This window comes from Triticum aestivum, chromosome 7D (genome assembly GCF_018294505.1).
Source record: "Triticum aestivum cultivar Chinese Spring chromosome 7D, IWGSC CS RefSeq v2.1, whole genome shotgun sequence".
Lineage (NCBI taxonomy): Eukaryota > Viridiplantae > Streptophyta > Magnoliopsida > Poales > Poaceae > Triticum > Triticum aestivum.
In genome coordinates, this window is record NC_057814.1 from 199,245,853 (window position 1) to 199,259,910 (window position 14,058).

Genomic DNA, 14,058 nt, shown 5'->3' on the forward strand with positions numbered 1-14,058 from the left:
CGTAGGAGGTCTGTTTCCTCCGTTTTGCGGTACGCCACACTCCTCCCGATCAACAGGACCCCCGTTTCGACCGTAGGAGGTCCGTTTCCTCCGTTTTGCGGTACGCCACACCCCTCCCCATGAACACGACGCATTCCGTTGCCTCCCCATGAACACGACGCATTCCGTTGCCTCCCCATGAACACGACGACGATGCTGTTTCTCCGTTCCGACCCAGCCATGTACACGAGCCCTCGCCGTACGTATGCACGAGTAGGCGTTCGAGACCCTGCCCGTATGTACGCACGTGGCCGTATTTTCTTTCTTGCACCCTGGCCGCTGTACGTATGTGTACATGCTACGTGCGCGCCTCTACTACGACACGTACGCGCCTCTACTACGACATGTGCGCGCCTCTACATCGACCAGTATATATGTACGTACACGTTCGCGACCAGAATGACAACGCTACGTACGCTTCGACCAGGTGGGTCCCGACTGTCAGGCACTTCCTTGCCTGCGAAGATGTAGCTGGTGGGTCCCAGCAGTCAGGGGGGCGAATTGTTTTGGTTTTTTTGCCGGGACGCACTTCCTTGCGTGCGAAGATGTAGCTGGTGGGTCCCAGCAGTCAGGGGGCGAATCGTTTTTTTTTTGCCCGAATGCACTTCCTTGCGTGCGAAGGTGTAGCTGGTGGGTCCCAGCAGTCAGGGGGGAAACGTTTTTTTTCACGAAATACGGTGGCCCGTCCGATGGGTCCCTGCTGTCAGGTGGAGGAATCATTATTTTCCGCGTAATAAGGAGGCACTTCCTTGCTGCCGCCGTGGACCCAGCTGTCAGCCTCTCCACGTACAGTCCACGTCCGATGGAAGTCGTTCCTTGACCACGTTGACCACACCGCGCCGAGAGCACCAGGGCGGTGGACGGCGGCGAGGCCTAGGAAGGGGACGACGCGGAGCCGGTGAAGACGCGGAAGTGGATGCCCACGCGGAGAGGAGTATGAGGGTTCACTCGTTCGGCTGCGGTGTGAGGCTGCCGTGGCCGCAGGGCCTGGCCAGCGGTGGGAATAGTAGGGGGCGGTGAGGCCTCTGCGGCAGCACAGGCGGCCACGGGAGGCAGGAGCAGGCGGCACGACCGGCGCTGCTTTGGGCGGCTGGAGCAAGAAGACCAGAGGTTGAAGAAGCACTACGGCCGTTGGATGGACATCGTACGGTCACTGGAGTTAGAATCGTTCATATTGACTAAGTTGACAAAGCCCTCCGTCCCCGTCAACTTAGTAGGCCCACAAGTCAGCCTCCCACCAAGGTGGGTCCCAGCTAGCAGGGGGTATTCATTTTTTTGTGCGTAATAAGGAGGCACTTCCGGTGGGTCCGAGCTGACAGCGGGGGGAACATTTTTTCGCGAAATACGGTGGCCCGTCCGGTGGGTCCCCGCAGTCAGGGGGGAAACGTTTTTTTTCGTGAAATAAGGTGGCCCGTCCGGTGGGTCCCCCGCTGTCAGGTGGAGGAATAATTATTTTGCGCGTAATAAGGAGGCACTTCCTTGCGGCCGCCGTGGACCCAGCTGTCAGCCTCTTCACGTACAGTACTCTTCCGATGGAAGTCGGTCGTTGACCACGTTGACCACGCCGCGCCGAGAGCACCAGGGCGGTGGACAACGGCGAGGCCTAGGAAGGGGACAACGCGGAGCCAGGGAAGACGCGACAGTGGAAGCCCGCGCGGAGAGGAGTACGAGGGTTCACTGGTTCGGCTTCGGTGTGAGGCTGCCGTCGCCGCAGAATAACAGGGGGTGTGGATGAGTGGAGGGATGGCCTGGCCAGCGGTGGGAGTAGTATGGGGGCGGTGAGGCCTCCGCAGCAGCACAGCCGGCCACGGGAGGCAGGAGCAGGCAGTACGACCGGCGCTGCTTTGGGCGGCTGGACAAAGAAGACCAGAGGTTGAAGAAGCACTACGGTCGTTGGATGGACATCGTACGGTCACTGAAGCTAGAATTGTTTATATTGACTAAGTTGACAAAGCCCTTGGTACGCTCCAACTTAGTAGGCCCACAGGTCAGCCTCCGAAACGGTGCGCCCCAGATGTCAGGGGGAGGAATCATTTTTTGGGCGGCCGAAGCTAAGAATATCCGAGATTGAAGAAGAAGCACGACATCCGTTGGATAGACATCCAACGGCCACTGCTGCTAGAACCGTGTGTTGACTATAATAAGTTGACAAAGCCTTGCATACGCGTCAACTTATTTTTTTAGGGGACGCATCACTTAGTAGGCCCACAAGTGTGTGGCAGAGAACTTATAGCCCATTTGCGTTTTGTAAGAATGTACAACCCATTTTTCAATTCTAATGGAATTTACAACAGTCCATTTACAGTTTGTTAAAAGTACAACCCATTTTCTAGCTAGGACAACGATTAATAATTTCAACCAACCGTTAAAGACAGGATTCAATAAAATTTCCCACATTTTGATGGGATCCGAAATATTTTTATTCCGAAATTTCTAGCCAGATTAAATATAAATTTGTATTACGTAAAAATCCAACGAAACATTGCGCGCGCAACAATGAAAATTTAAGATTTTCAAAATACATAAATAATATTTTATAAACTAATTTCGTGTTTGGTGCATTTTTTTATAGTTACTGCCCAGTTTTTATAATTACATCCCATTTATTATTTTTTAAAGCCCATTTTCCTGTTAAGCCTAATGCATCCCTCCTAGGAAAGATTTGCAGCCCAGCGGGGCGGAGAATAAGAAGTTGACCTTGCCTGGGTATTACTCAAAAAGACGTATAGCTGGGCTAGCCATTTTCATCTTGAAAAAATTAGTATCTGGGCTGGATATCTGGCCTGGGCTAGACGGGCCACAGCCCGCCCAGTTAATACCCTGCTCTCCTCTGAACAACAACGAAATCATCGCCAAGAAAAACTCTGCAGCGCTCACGCCTCAAAAACACAAATACTGCTCGAGCTGCTTGGTCCCAGCTGTCGGCCGCACCTTGTGCAATTCTCTCGTTTATATTGACTACATAGGTTGACAATGGTGTGGGACCGTGATGTCAGGAAACCAGGAGAAAGCAAAAAATTTATAGTTGTACATAATAAGGAGGCACTTGCGTACGTACGGCTATGGCCCTAGTGGGTCCCTAGTGTCATCCAGTCAAAATAAAGTCATCTCCTGAATCCTCATGTTCGTTGACGATGTTCACAATGCTCGGCGCCACGGCGAGCGCAACAACTCGAAGGACAATAGAGAGGGCCTCGCGGGCCCTACGGATGGTCTGATACAGCGCCCGCTGCTCATTCAGGAAGCCAGGATCATCGGACACCTATGAGCACCTTCGAGAAACTAAGACGGCATGAAACGGTAAGGCCGCGCTTGGGAGCTCTGGTTTATTTCAAACCTGTATTAACATACAAGTGTAATTTACTCGTCATCAGAAACAACGCGTAAAATACAGGCGTATTGAAACCGAGGGCCCGAGGTCTGTAAGTAAAACCGGCGGGTTACGCGTGTAATTTGAGAGACCAGTGTATATTTTACGAGCACTGCTATATGGACGACATTACCAGACGATACATGCACGGCGTGTGTATCATGCCATCCATGGGCAAGGCTGAAACAGCAGCGGCCGGATTAGCAATCGTCCGAGTGTCGTTCAGCGTTTTTATCGTGTGTGAAGTACTTCCGATATTTTACTAGTCGAAATCGACCAACCAAGCGCCTTCGCCCGAGACCATCTGCTTTAATTTACAAGCGTTAGTTTACAAGCGGTTTTGGTTGGAAAACGACGATCCAATCACGGCCTAATATCATGAGTTGGTCGGAAGATCATATGGTTTCACGTCTAACCTACCCGACTTGTCGTATAGGCTATGAATGAAACATCAGACGATGAACTTCTTAAGCACGGAAACAACAGAAGAGGATGATCTTCTTAACAAGCAAATCACTGGCATTAGATCGACATGCAAAACAATACGAAGCATTATTCTCAGGAGGCACGGTGAACAGCTCGTGATGCCGCATGCCACAACATTCCAAGCTCAACTTTGCAATCAAACACAAGGCATGGCATTACATAGACAATATTCAGAACAAACTCTTAACACAGGCATATCTCAGCAGAGTAACTATTTACTTCTAAACTGAACACAGGAATAGGAAAAAACACTCGACGCTGCTCACAGCAAGGGCGTCCCACTCAAAAATATCAAATGCATGTCTTCTGGCTAACATCAATGAGCAAATTTTGACAAGGTTTTCCAATTCCAATATATTAAACTAACGTCTTCTTGCTAACATCAATGATTAAACTTTGACAAGCTTTTCCCATTCAAAATATGTAATGCCTATGATCGTGGAGTCCTGTCGTAGCTTCTTTTACTTGTTTGGGCACTTTTTGCCCAGGGCACTCCACGTGTTGTTAAATTGCCAATGGTCTCTGCAGACTAGTCATGTCACCGGTGTCTAATAATACTCTGTAAAGCTTCTCGGTCATTCCTTCTGTAATGTAGCGCAAACAGTGACTGCTTCTTTCTGCAAAGTGGAACGACCAACTAGACCCAGTAATGCAGCAGTTTGCCTTGGACACATTGGCTCCTTTTGTGCAGTTCAACTAAAATCGAAGTCGGAATAAAACCGAGCTTTAATTTTGATATCCCTGTAAGCAACAATAGGTATAAGGGAAACAATTACTGAGAAATAACGGTTGATGACTTGTACTCCCAGAAGAAAAGCATCTACTGATCTACTTTATCTTAATGGGAAACAAAGCAGGAGAGTAGCAATTCTCCATCAGTGTGATTCATTCATATTGACTGAGACATTATCTTAACAATGCCTTGTTTCAACATGTATAAAGAACGACAAAGCAGAAAAGTACCATTCCTAAAACAATGCAACTGATTCATTTTAATAGAGACATTATCTTAACAATACCTTGGTTAAACATGTAGAAAGAACTACAAAGCAGGATAGTACCATTCCTAACAAGTGTTGCAGTTTTGAACTAAGATTCAGTAGTTAATTAATTCTGAGAGTGGCATTGCTTAATTTTACCAGCGGCATTAGAGTAACGAAAAGCATAAACAGTTCCAAGGGAGAGTGGGCGCAACAACAGTATGTGCTTCCATCTACTTATAAAGGGGGTGATGCAGAGTTTGTTGTAACAAAGCAACAAGCATCATGTCTGGGTTGGTCCCATTTTTGTTCACTACTTAATGGGAAAAGACAACAATACAATAGCTTCAATTCAACATTTATTTAAAACAGTACCAATACAAGTAGCACAACATCTCAAAGCACACTGCACAATCATGTGGATGAAGGCCTGTACTGACCTTTCATGAGACGGACAAGATAAAATATGAATCTGCCAACACGAATAGGAAATCCAATCTCGTTTTGTGCAGTTGCACTGAAATCAAGCAAAGTGTTTCGCGTAGCGAAGCAAAATGTCGCAATAGCAAAAAGTTGAATAGATATCCATGTTTAAACAGAGGCAAAAAAGGAATCAATTACTGGCTAATAAAGGAGGATGAAACATGCGGCCACAAAAATGGTAATCCCGCCAATCCCTAACAAGTGTTGCAGTTTAAGATTCAGTAGTTAATTCTAAGAGTGGCATCAATTACTGGCTTATAAAGGGGGTGATGCTGAATTTGTTGTAACAAAGCAACAAGCATCATGTCTGGGTTGGTCCCATTTTTGTTCACTACTTAATGGGAAAAGACAGCAATACAATAGCTTCAATTCAACATTTATTTAAAACAGTACCAAAACAAATAGCACAACATCTCAAAGCACACTGCACATCATGTGGTTGAGACCAAGATTTGAAACAACTCGCCACGAAGACTGGAAACAAATCTCGATCTCCTTTTGTGCAGTTCCACCAAAATTAAGCAAAGTAACCGGTGTGACATTCAAGTTGAACTGCACAAAACACTCTTAAAACATAAGTATTTCGAGTAGCGAAGCAAAACGTCGCAATAGCAACAAGTTGAATCGATAGCCCTGTTTTAACAGAGGCAAAAAAGGAAACAATTACTTGCCGATAAAGGAGGATGAAACAAACGGTGACAGAAAGAAGCATCTAACTTATCTTGGATGGAAAACAAAGTAGGACAGTAGCATTTCTAAAACGGTTGCATTGATTCATATTAACAGAGACATTCTCTTGAAACAACATTCGTTAAAAAATGTAATTTACTTTTAATAGTGGCATTGCTTCAATTTTCCGGCGGCATTCTTAGATTAACAACAGCAAAATAGATGTATGGGACATGCCAGCACCATGTGCGTCCACACGTATAAATGGGTGATGCAGAGTATGTAGCCAAGCAGCATATATGTGTTGGTCCCATATTTGTTCTCTTTGAACCTTCTTCCTATGTGAGGGCAGCAAATCTAGTCCTGCACAAACTACCCGACCCCCAGTTTCTTTCCCTTTTCAACAAAGAGATCGGTTCCTTACAGATGTGTGTACTGGGTTACCCCTTTTTCCCTTTTCGACCTACAAAGCGGCTGGATAGCCAGTCTATACTACTTTCCGCCCCTCCTTTCCTCATTGAACCACGTCCTAGATTCTTGCTCCAGCCCACCGCACACTTCTTTCCTCTTTGAACCAAGACCTAGATTCGACTACAGATCGAAAAAGATCCACATGCAGCTAGAGCAACGACGGTTTCAAAGAAACTTATACCTTAGGGTTGTCGGGATGTGGCAAGGCATGCGGCGGGAGGCCGGATCTGCCCACACTACGTACGACAGCGAGGAAGAAGGGGTCGGTGGCCCTCCCGCACAGGCGCTGGGTGAAAGAGAACAGCGCAGCCAGCAGTGGATTGCCTCCCTCGCCGAAGGCGATAGAGTGAACGCTGCACCTCCTCCCCTTCCCGGTGCGACAGGATACGGACGCCTCCTTCACCAGCTGTGAGGGGGGAGAGAGAGACAAGAGGCCAACGCAGTCTTGTTTAGATCTGGTGAAGAGAGGGTGAGAGACTGTGAATATAGCAAACCCTAGCAAATGAACACTGAGCCTCCAGCGTGTAACATATATGGAGAGGATGAGAGAGCGAGACGCGAGAAACTCTATCAAACAAGAGGCTATAATGGAGTAAAAAAATCTCTCCATATCAGTGGTTTTAAATAGAATACGCGCGTTCCCGGAAAAAAGAAACGAAAACTGGCGGACAATTTTTTAAGGGTCTGTCTAGGACACATCTAGATGTGACATAGAGTTGATGTCCACTCTGTTTGTGGTCTATTTTTTTCCTAGTTTTTTTTGTTTCTTGTTGCTACATTATATACTTGTGGGAGCTTAGATGTGATATCCTTAAATAACATCTAGATGTGAATTAGACAAACTGATTTTCTAACGTACCAAGAAAGAAAACTCGATCAAAAACACGCCCCCGCTTCCAGGTCGCGAGAGTCGTCGCGCACACACACATAGACATAGACATGCATATCCGTGTTTACGTAAAATTCCATTTCCATCTCCATCTCCAATCATATTTGTCCAACTGGCACATTATTTACGTTGTTAATTATATACGCAGCAATATTAACGTACAACATCTCTTATTTGCGCACGTCCGGACCGCTGCCACGGCCGGTCCTGACCAACCCGAACCCTCTTCATCACCCGCGCGTGCTTCCCGCCTGAAACGGTCAGTGCCGCATTCATGCCCGGCCAGAGCGGACGCGACCGCTCACTGGCGCCGGCATTAAAGCGGCGCGCCGGCCGAGAGAGCGTCGCCCGCGGCGCTTCCGGGTGCACGCGGCTGCTCCGCGTTCAAAGGTCGCAATAGCCGGCTACAACATGCATGTAAAAAGTTCTTGGGAGTCTGTGCTACAGCTAGCTGTCCTCCCCCAACTCGTCAATCTCTTCCAGTAGTGCTAGTACTCCCTGGCGCGATCCATCGACAAGCAGGCGGGAAAGTTATCGTATACTCGGTTTGCGGTGAGTGGCATGCCGAGCGACCGTGTGGGGTCGAGCCGTGGAGGAGGATGAGACACGAACACGACCGACGTGATCTAAACGTTGGTTTTGCTCGATGGCGCGATCCAAAACGAAACGTTGGTTTCTCTCCGTTTCCATTTTTTCTCCAGAAAAACAGAAACTTTCCACTCCATTTTCATTCCTATTCCAAGGTTGCCCCGTTACAACATTCCATCAAATACAAAGGAAAACTAACTCGCATGCTGATGCATCTCAATGATTCACAGATCATAGTTACTTCACAACTAAATAAAAAAGTTGTGAGAGCGTGTACGAAAGAAAAACTACTGATGGGGTCACTACGACTTAAACCCTAAACCCTAAACATGATTTAATTTCCTGGCCAGGTAGAACCTGTCGAAGGAAAGACGGCTGGCACCCTCGGATCATACGATGCTTTCTGCAGTTCCACTAAAATCGACCTGAGCATCCCTAATGGCAAAGATATTGAAGAAGTGTGATTAGAATAATAGTACTGGCACTAGTTCATGAGACATAAACTCATCACAAGTAGAAGCCGGTAGAAGTAGCGAAAGATCGACATGGAGATGGAGCTACGGCAGTGGAGCAAGTTGGCTCCAAAAGGAAGATGGACTACCTGGGACGTCGGGCTATAGCTAGAAGGGCGGTTGGGACGCGGCATCGGCCCATACCGCGGTGACCCCCGATTGGGACGCACCGACTATGGGTTTTCTCCCTCGCCGATGTCGACCGCGTCTACGCAGAACATTGTTCCCTTCCCCCAGCTGCGGGACTAGGCCTGTCGTTCTATGCTTGTGAAGAGAGCAACCTAAGCAAGCAGGCTTGTAGCTTAGGCTCCTGCTGGTGTATATATAGTGGTTTTCTTTTTCTCTCCATATCAACCATTTTATATTGCGTACGTGTCATTCAAGAGTGAAATGATGGTTGCTTCTTCCGACTAACTTACTGTGTGATTTGACTGCTCCTTAGTGGCCCCTACATGTACTCCCCCTACGTGTATACAACAGTCACACGTACACATGGACGCAAAAACGCGCGCAACGCCCTAATGCATGCATGTCCGAGCACACGACGGAACACACACGGTCACGCTCAAGTGCTCAACCTACACGTGCATGCACACACATACTCAATCAGGGTGAGCTAGTGACCGTATAAACACCGGAAAATATATATATTGAGCGCAATGAGCGTATTATGAAGTCCACTGACCGTATTTTTACAAATATACAGTGACAGACAGTGTATTTATCTCGTTTGAAATTAAGCCATATTAACCGGAGAGGAGGCAGTATGGACTAGCATTACTTTGCTGTGTCCCGTCAACTTGCCGAACGAGGAGAAGGTTGCAGGACGGGAGAAGCTTGCGCGCGATGGCTCGCAGGACAAGGAGAAACTTTTGACTAATGCAAGCTCTCCCTCGCTCAGGCGGTGGACGTGCAACAGTTAATTCGGTGTCAGATTGCCAGAAGCATACACTATACTACTAGTGTTATTATTGTTCGACTTCCCGAATAGGCGAACAGCCAAGCGCAAAGTTTACTAGTACTACTACTATAGTCTATAAAGGTACGTACTATACTAGTACTAGGAACCGGATGGAGGAGCGTCTGCACTCTTATTATAATTTTAAAATGTGATAAAGCAATCTTCAACACATTTGGTTCTCTTCGAGGGTTCTCGCATGTGATAATGGAAGTTGATTGCATGGAACACTCGCCACAATTCTCGCTTAATTCTGGCTCATATCCTATTACAAATAGTAGCGCTCGGTAATATTTCCTCTTTTTTTTGTTATTCAGCATGTAAATAGGTCAGCAAACCTTGCGGTGCATCTTCGTGCGAACCGTGCTTGCTGCACTTTGAATGTGGCCGAGAGCTGGCTTGATGAAACACCTCGCTTCCTACTTCTTTTTTTGCGGGGTACCTCGCTTCCTAGTGACCAGTGTCTTGGCTGATCGTCCTAAGAATGCTTATATTTGAATAAAGCTCTCTCATTTACCCGCAAAAAAGATTAAGCCATATTAACCGGAAAGGAGGGAGTATGGACTAGCACTACTTTTTGGTGTGTCCCGTCAACTCGCAGAACGAGGAGAAGCTTGTAGGACAAGGTGAAGCTCGCTTACGCCTTTTGACTAATGCAACCTACCCTCGGTGGACATGCATCAATCCATTCGGTGTCAGATTGTCAGAGGCATACACTGTAGTACCCAACATGCGGAGTACCATCATTGTTCGACTTCACGAAGAGGCGAAGAGCCCAGCGCAGTAGTACGAGTAGTACTACTACTAGAACCGCATGGTGGAGCGTCTGTACTCTTTTTTTATCTCTGATAAAGTACACGTTTATTCTGGAGAAGGGCGGAAAACGGCAGCCCAACATGTAATGAATGATATCGATCAACCAACCATGCTCGAATATATCTTGGCCTCCGTGCGAGCCCGTCTGTGTGTTCTCGCTCCTCGTCTCTCTCAAGGAACGGCAGGTTGGCTCTTTGCCGTCAATTGAGATCGGTTTGCTCACACTCCTGTCCCACATGTAAGTGATATGCCAAGAGGAGGTGTGTTGACCGACTGGCCATACGCGTACTTGGTTTTGCACCTTCATACTACTCCTCCCTCCGTCACAGTTTACAGGGCGCGCTTCATTATGATGCATTTCTCTCAATGCATTTCCACCACCAGAGAGACTTTAGACGCGTTTGGTTTAATGCTCAATTAATTAGGGCGTGGTAACCGCAATCAAGTCCACAATTTTCTCTCCATGTATTGTACTACTACGGAGTGGAGTAAGTGCATGCATGTGTGTACCCGGGGTGGAAGCACTGCATGCATGTGTGTACACATTATTCCCTCTGGTAATAGACGCCGTGCTATAACTACCAATGCTATTTTTCAGGCCGATCGCTAGTCGCCTTGGTCCCACAATTTTTTTTCCTTTTTTCTGAAGCGCACTGTATAAACAGTGACGGATGGAGTAGTATGAGCGGATTCAAAGAAGAGCGTATTGATGGTTGCTTCTTCAGAGCAACTTACAGTGGGAAAGGTGGGGCTTATGATTTGACTGCTCATTACTCACTATTAATGCGGCGCAACGACCGGGCTGAGTCTCCCATGCGGTTGTGCACTACCCCCTCGGTTCTTAAATATACTCCGGAGTATTTGTCTTTCTAGAGATTTCAACGAGTGACTACTCAAATATTTGTCTTTTTAGAGATTTTAAATGGACTGGCACATACGGATGTATATAGACATATTTTAGAGTGTAGATTCACTCATTTTGCTCCGTATGTAGTCACTTGTTGAAATCTCTAGAAAGACGAATAGAATATTTAGGAACGGAGGGAGTACACATACGAAGCAAAATGAGTGAATCTACACTCTAAAATATGCCCGTTTGAAATTTGTAAAAAGAAAAATATTTAGGAACGAAGGAGTATAATTTTGTGCATGGCACATGGACCCGGATGATGAAGAGGCTTCTGGCAATGCTATCAAGCTTCCATCATTTTTTTACATAATTGACGTACTATACAAATAATTTTCCAGCGACATGAAATTGTACAATGGTGTGAGCTTTCAGCTTTTGTTTCGCGTGTCTTGCCATCGATGCTCTTTCGGAAACAATAAAAAACTAACTTCCTTGCTAATGCATGTCAATTATTAGCAGATCAGAGCTAATAATTACATCACAACTGAAGACAGAGTTGTGAGAAGGTGTTAAATTAAAATTGATCCATGCTTTCATTGGCAGCAACGTCCCCCCAGCTCTGTCTAAATCAACAAGGCATGTTGGGAAAAAAAGTAGCTGTCTGGAGCATGCAACATTCCGATCATTTTGTGCAGTTCCACTAAAATAGAGCTGAGCATCCCTGTTCCAAAGATATTAAGTGTGATTACGATAATAGAGGACTGCTGATGAAACAATAAACACACAAATAGAAGCCGGTCACCTTTGCAGTCTCTCTTAAGACTAACTAGTTGGAGAAGATTAGGCTCGGAGTTGGATGAGGAGGATAGAGCAAAACCAATCTCCCTTTGTGCAGTCGCACTGAAATGTAGAGACGTTGCCCGTGTGACATTTTAGTACAACTGCACAAAACACTCTTAAGAAAAAAGTGATTTGTGCAGTTCACCAAAAGGTCGCAATAGCAACGAGTAGAAAGAAAACAATTACTGGCCAATAACAGTTGATGACACATGCGACGACAAAAAAGAAGCATATTCCTTGTCCTAAGGGAAGATAACAACACGGTTGTGTTTGTCTAAAACGGTGTGAGGACGAGAATGCAATATGAAAGTATGCCGGACGAGCTACGTTTTCGGCAAAGAACTATGGAAGATCCACATGCAGCAACGTGGGAAGACGGGCAGTGGAGCAAGGCCGGAGGGGATACCTGGAGGTCGTCGGGATGTAAGTAGGTGAGCGGCGGCGGGCGGAATCTGCGAGCAGGTGGCGTAGGCCCTGCCGCGCCGGAGCTTGGTCAGAGAGAACGGCGTGTACCGCAGATCGGGACGTGCTGCCTCGGCGCCGTCAAACGGAGAAACGATGCACTTCCTCCCTTTCCCCCGGCGGACGGGATGCGGCCGGATCAGTGACCAACAGTGAGAGAGAGAGGCCACCGCACTCCCTTTCCCCCGGCGGACGGGATGCGGCCGGATCAGTGACCAACGGTGAGAGAGAGAGAGAGAGGCCACTGCAGCATTGTGTGAGATACTCTGAAGAGCGACAAACCAGGCAGGCAGGCTCCATTGTATATAGTGAGCGGACTACCCTTTTCTCCATAAAAATCGTTTTATATTATGTGTACATGCCATTGAGCGCTATAACTTTATTTAAAAATAACGCGGCAACACGTCAAGTCGAACTTTGTTTCGTGCACGCGTGGTACACGACCTCCCTAGGTGAACAACCGATACAGGCGTTCAAATTAGCATGTGGGCTGCCATTTCGTAAAGAAATGAGCTCCAACGTGTACCCGCGCGGGTGTGGCTGGGCACGAAGTGTGAGTACGTGCACGGTGCACCTATTCTCTTCTTGTATACGTACACCACCTACGTGGGGTTGTGTGAGAGAGATACAAACCTAGAGAGATATAGTGTGTGGGTTCTTGAGAGTTTTTTTGGGGGGTCAATCAAAAAATGTAACATATGCAATGTGTGTGAAATAGAGTCATGGATATAACATATATATAGAGGGGGGCGATCCACGAGAAGAGAGTGGAGGTATCATCGGCTTGAGGTGTCCATAGAATCGAAGAGAGGGATGATGTGTGCGTGTGTGTGCGCGCGCGCGATCGATAAAGAGTGCCATCGAATTTGTGTGTGCCCACGTCAAAGATATAGAGTGGCTGGCCTACTGGAACGTGAGATGGGACATGTGCAGTTTGTCTCTGTGGCATGGATACCTACCTGCAGCGCTCGACTATCGGTGTGTGGTGGGGGAAGAGGGAGGCCCAATTAACTATAGAGGTACAATGGCTGGTATATGTGTGGAGGAGGAGAGAGGCCTACCTCATGTATTAAGGAGATCGATCTGCCTCATGTATTAAGGGAGATCGATCGGCATCCATGCATATGTGCAGGAGAGGAATAAGGTTGGGAGAGAGACAGAGCTAGTGTGTTGGAGGGGGTGGTAGTGGAGTTGCTTCTAACAAATGGTGGGATAGGCTTGCTAGACAAACGGAGGGCACGCCCGCAATATCAATAAGAGAGGAGATGACTGCTTGTTGTCTGTGCACGTGCGTGTGAGAGACGGGTCAGGAGGCATGCACGAATGATGAGGGGGGACGATGTGGCTGTGGTAAGCAAACGTAACTACATAGGAAGATCAATCGCCCTTTGTTAGAGAAAGGAGAGACATAACTTGTGAGGTACGTCGATCGATGGGGGGGTAGTTAAAGTCGATCTAGGTATATGTTGGGAGATCGATCGGTATACATGCATGTGTGTGTTAGAAGCAAATGAGGCACGAGGAGAAGGATAGAGAGAGAGGGATGCATGTAGGAGGTGGTACGAGAGGCATACTATATCGAGGGGGGAGGAGTGTGCGAGTACGAGAATGATGAAAAGAGTGGTGGGAGTGAGGCATGGACGGT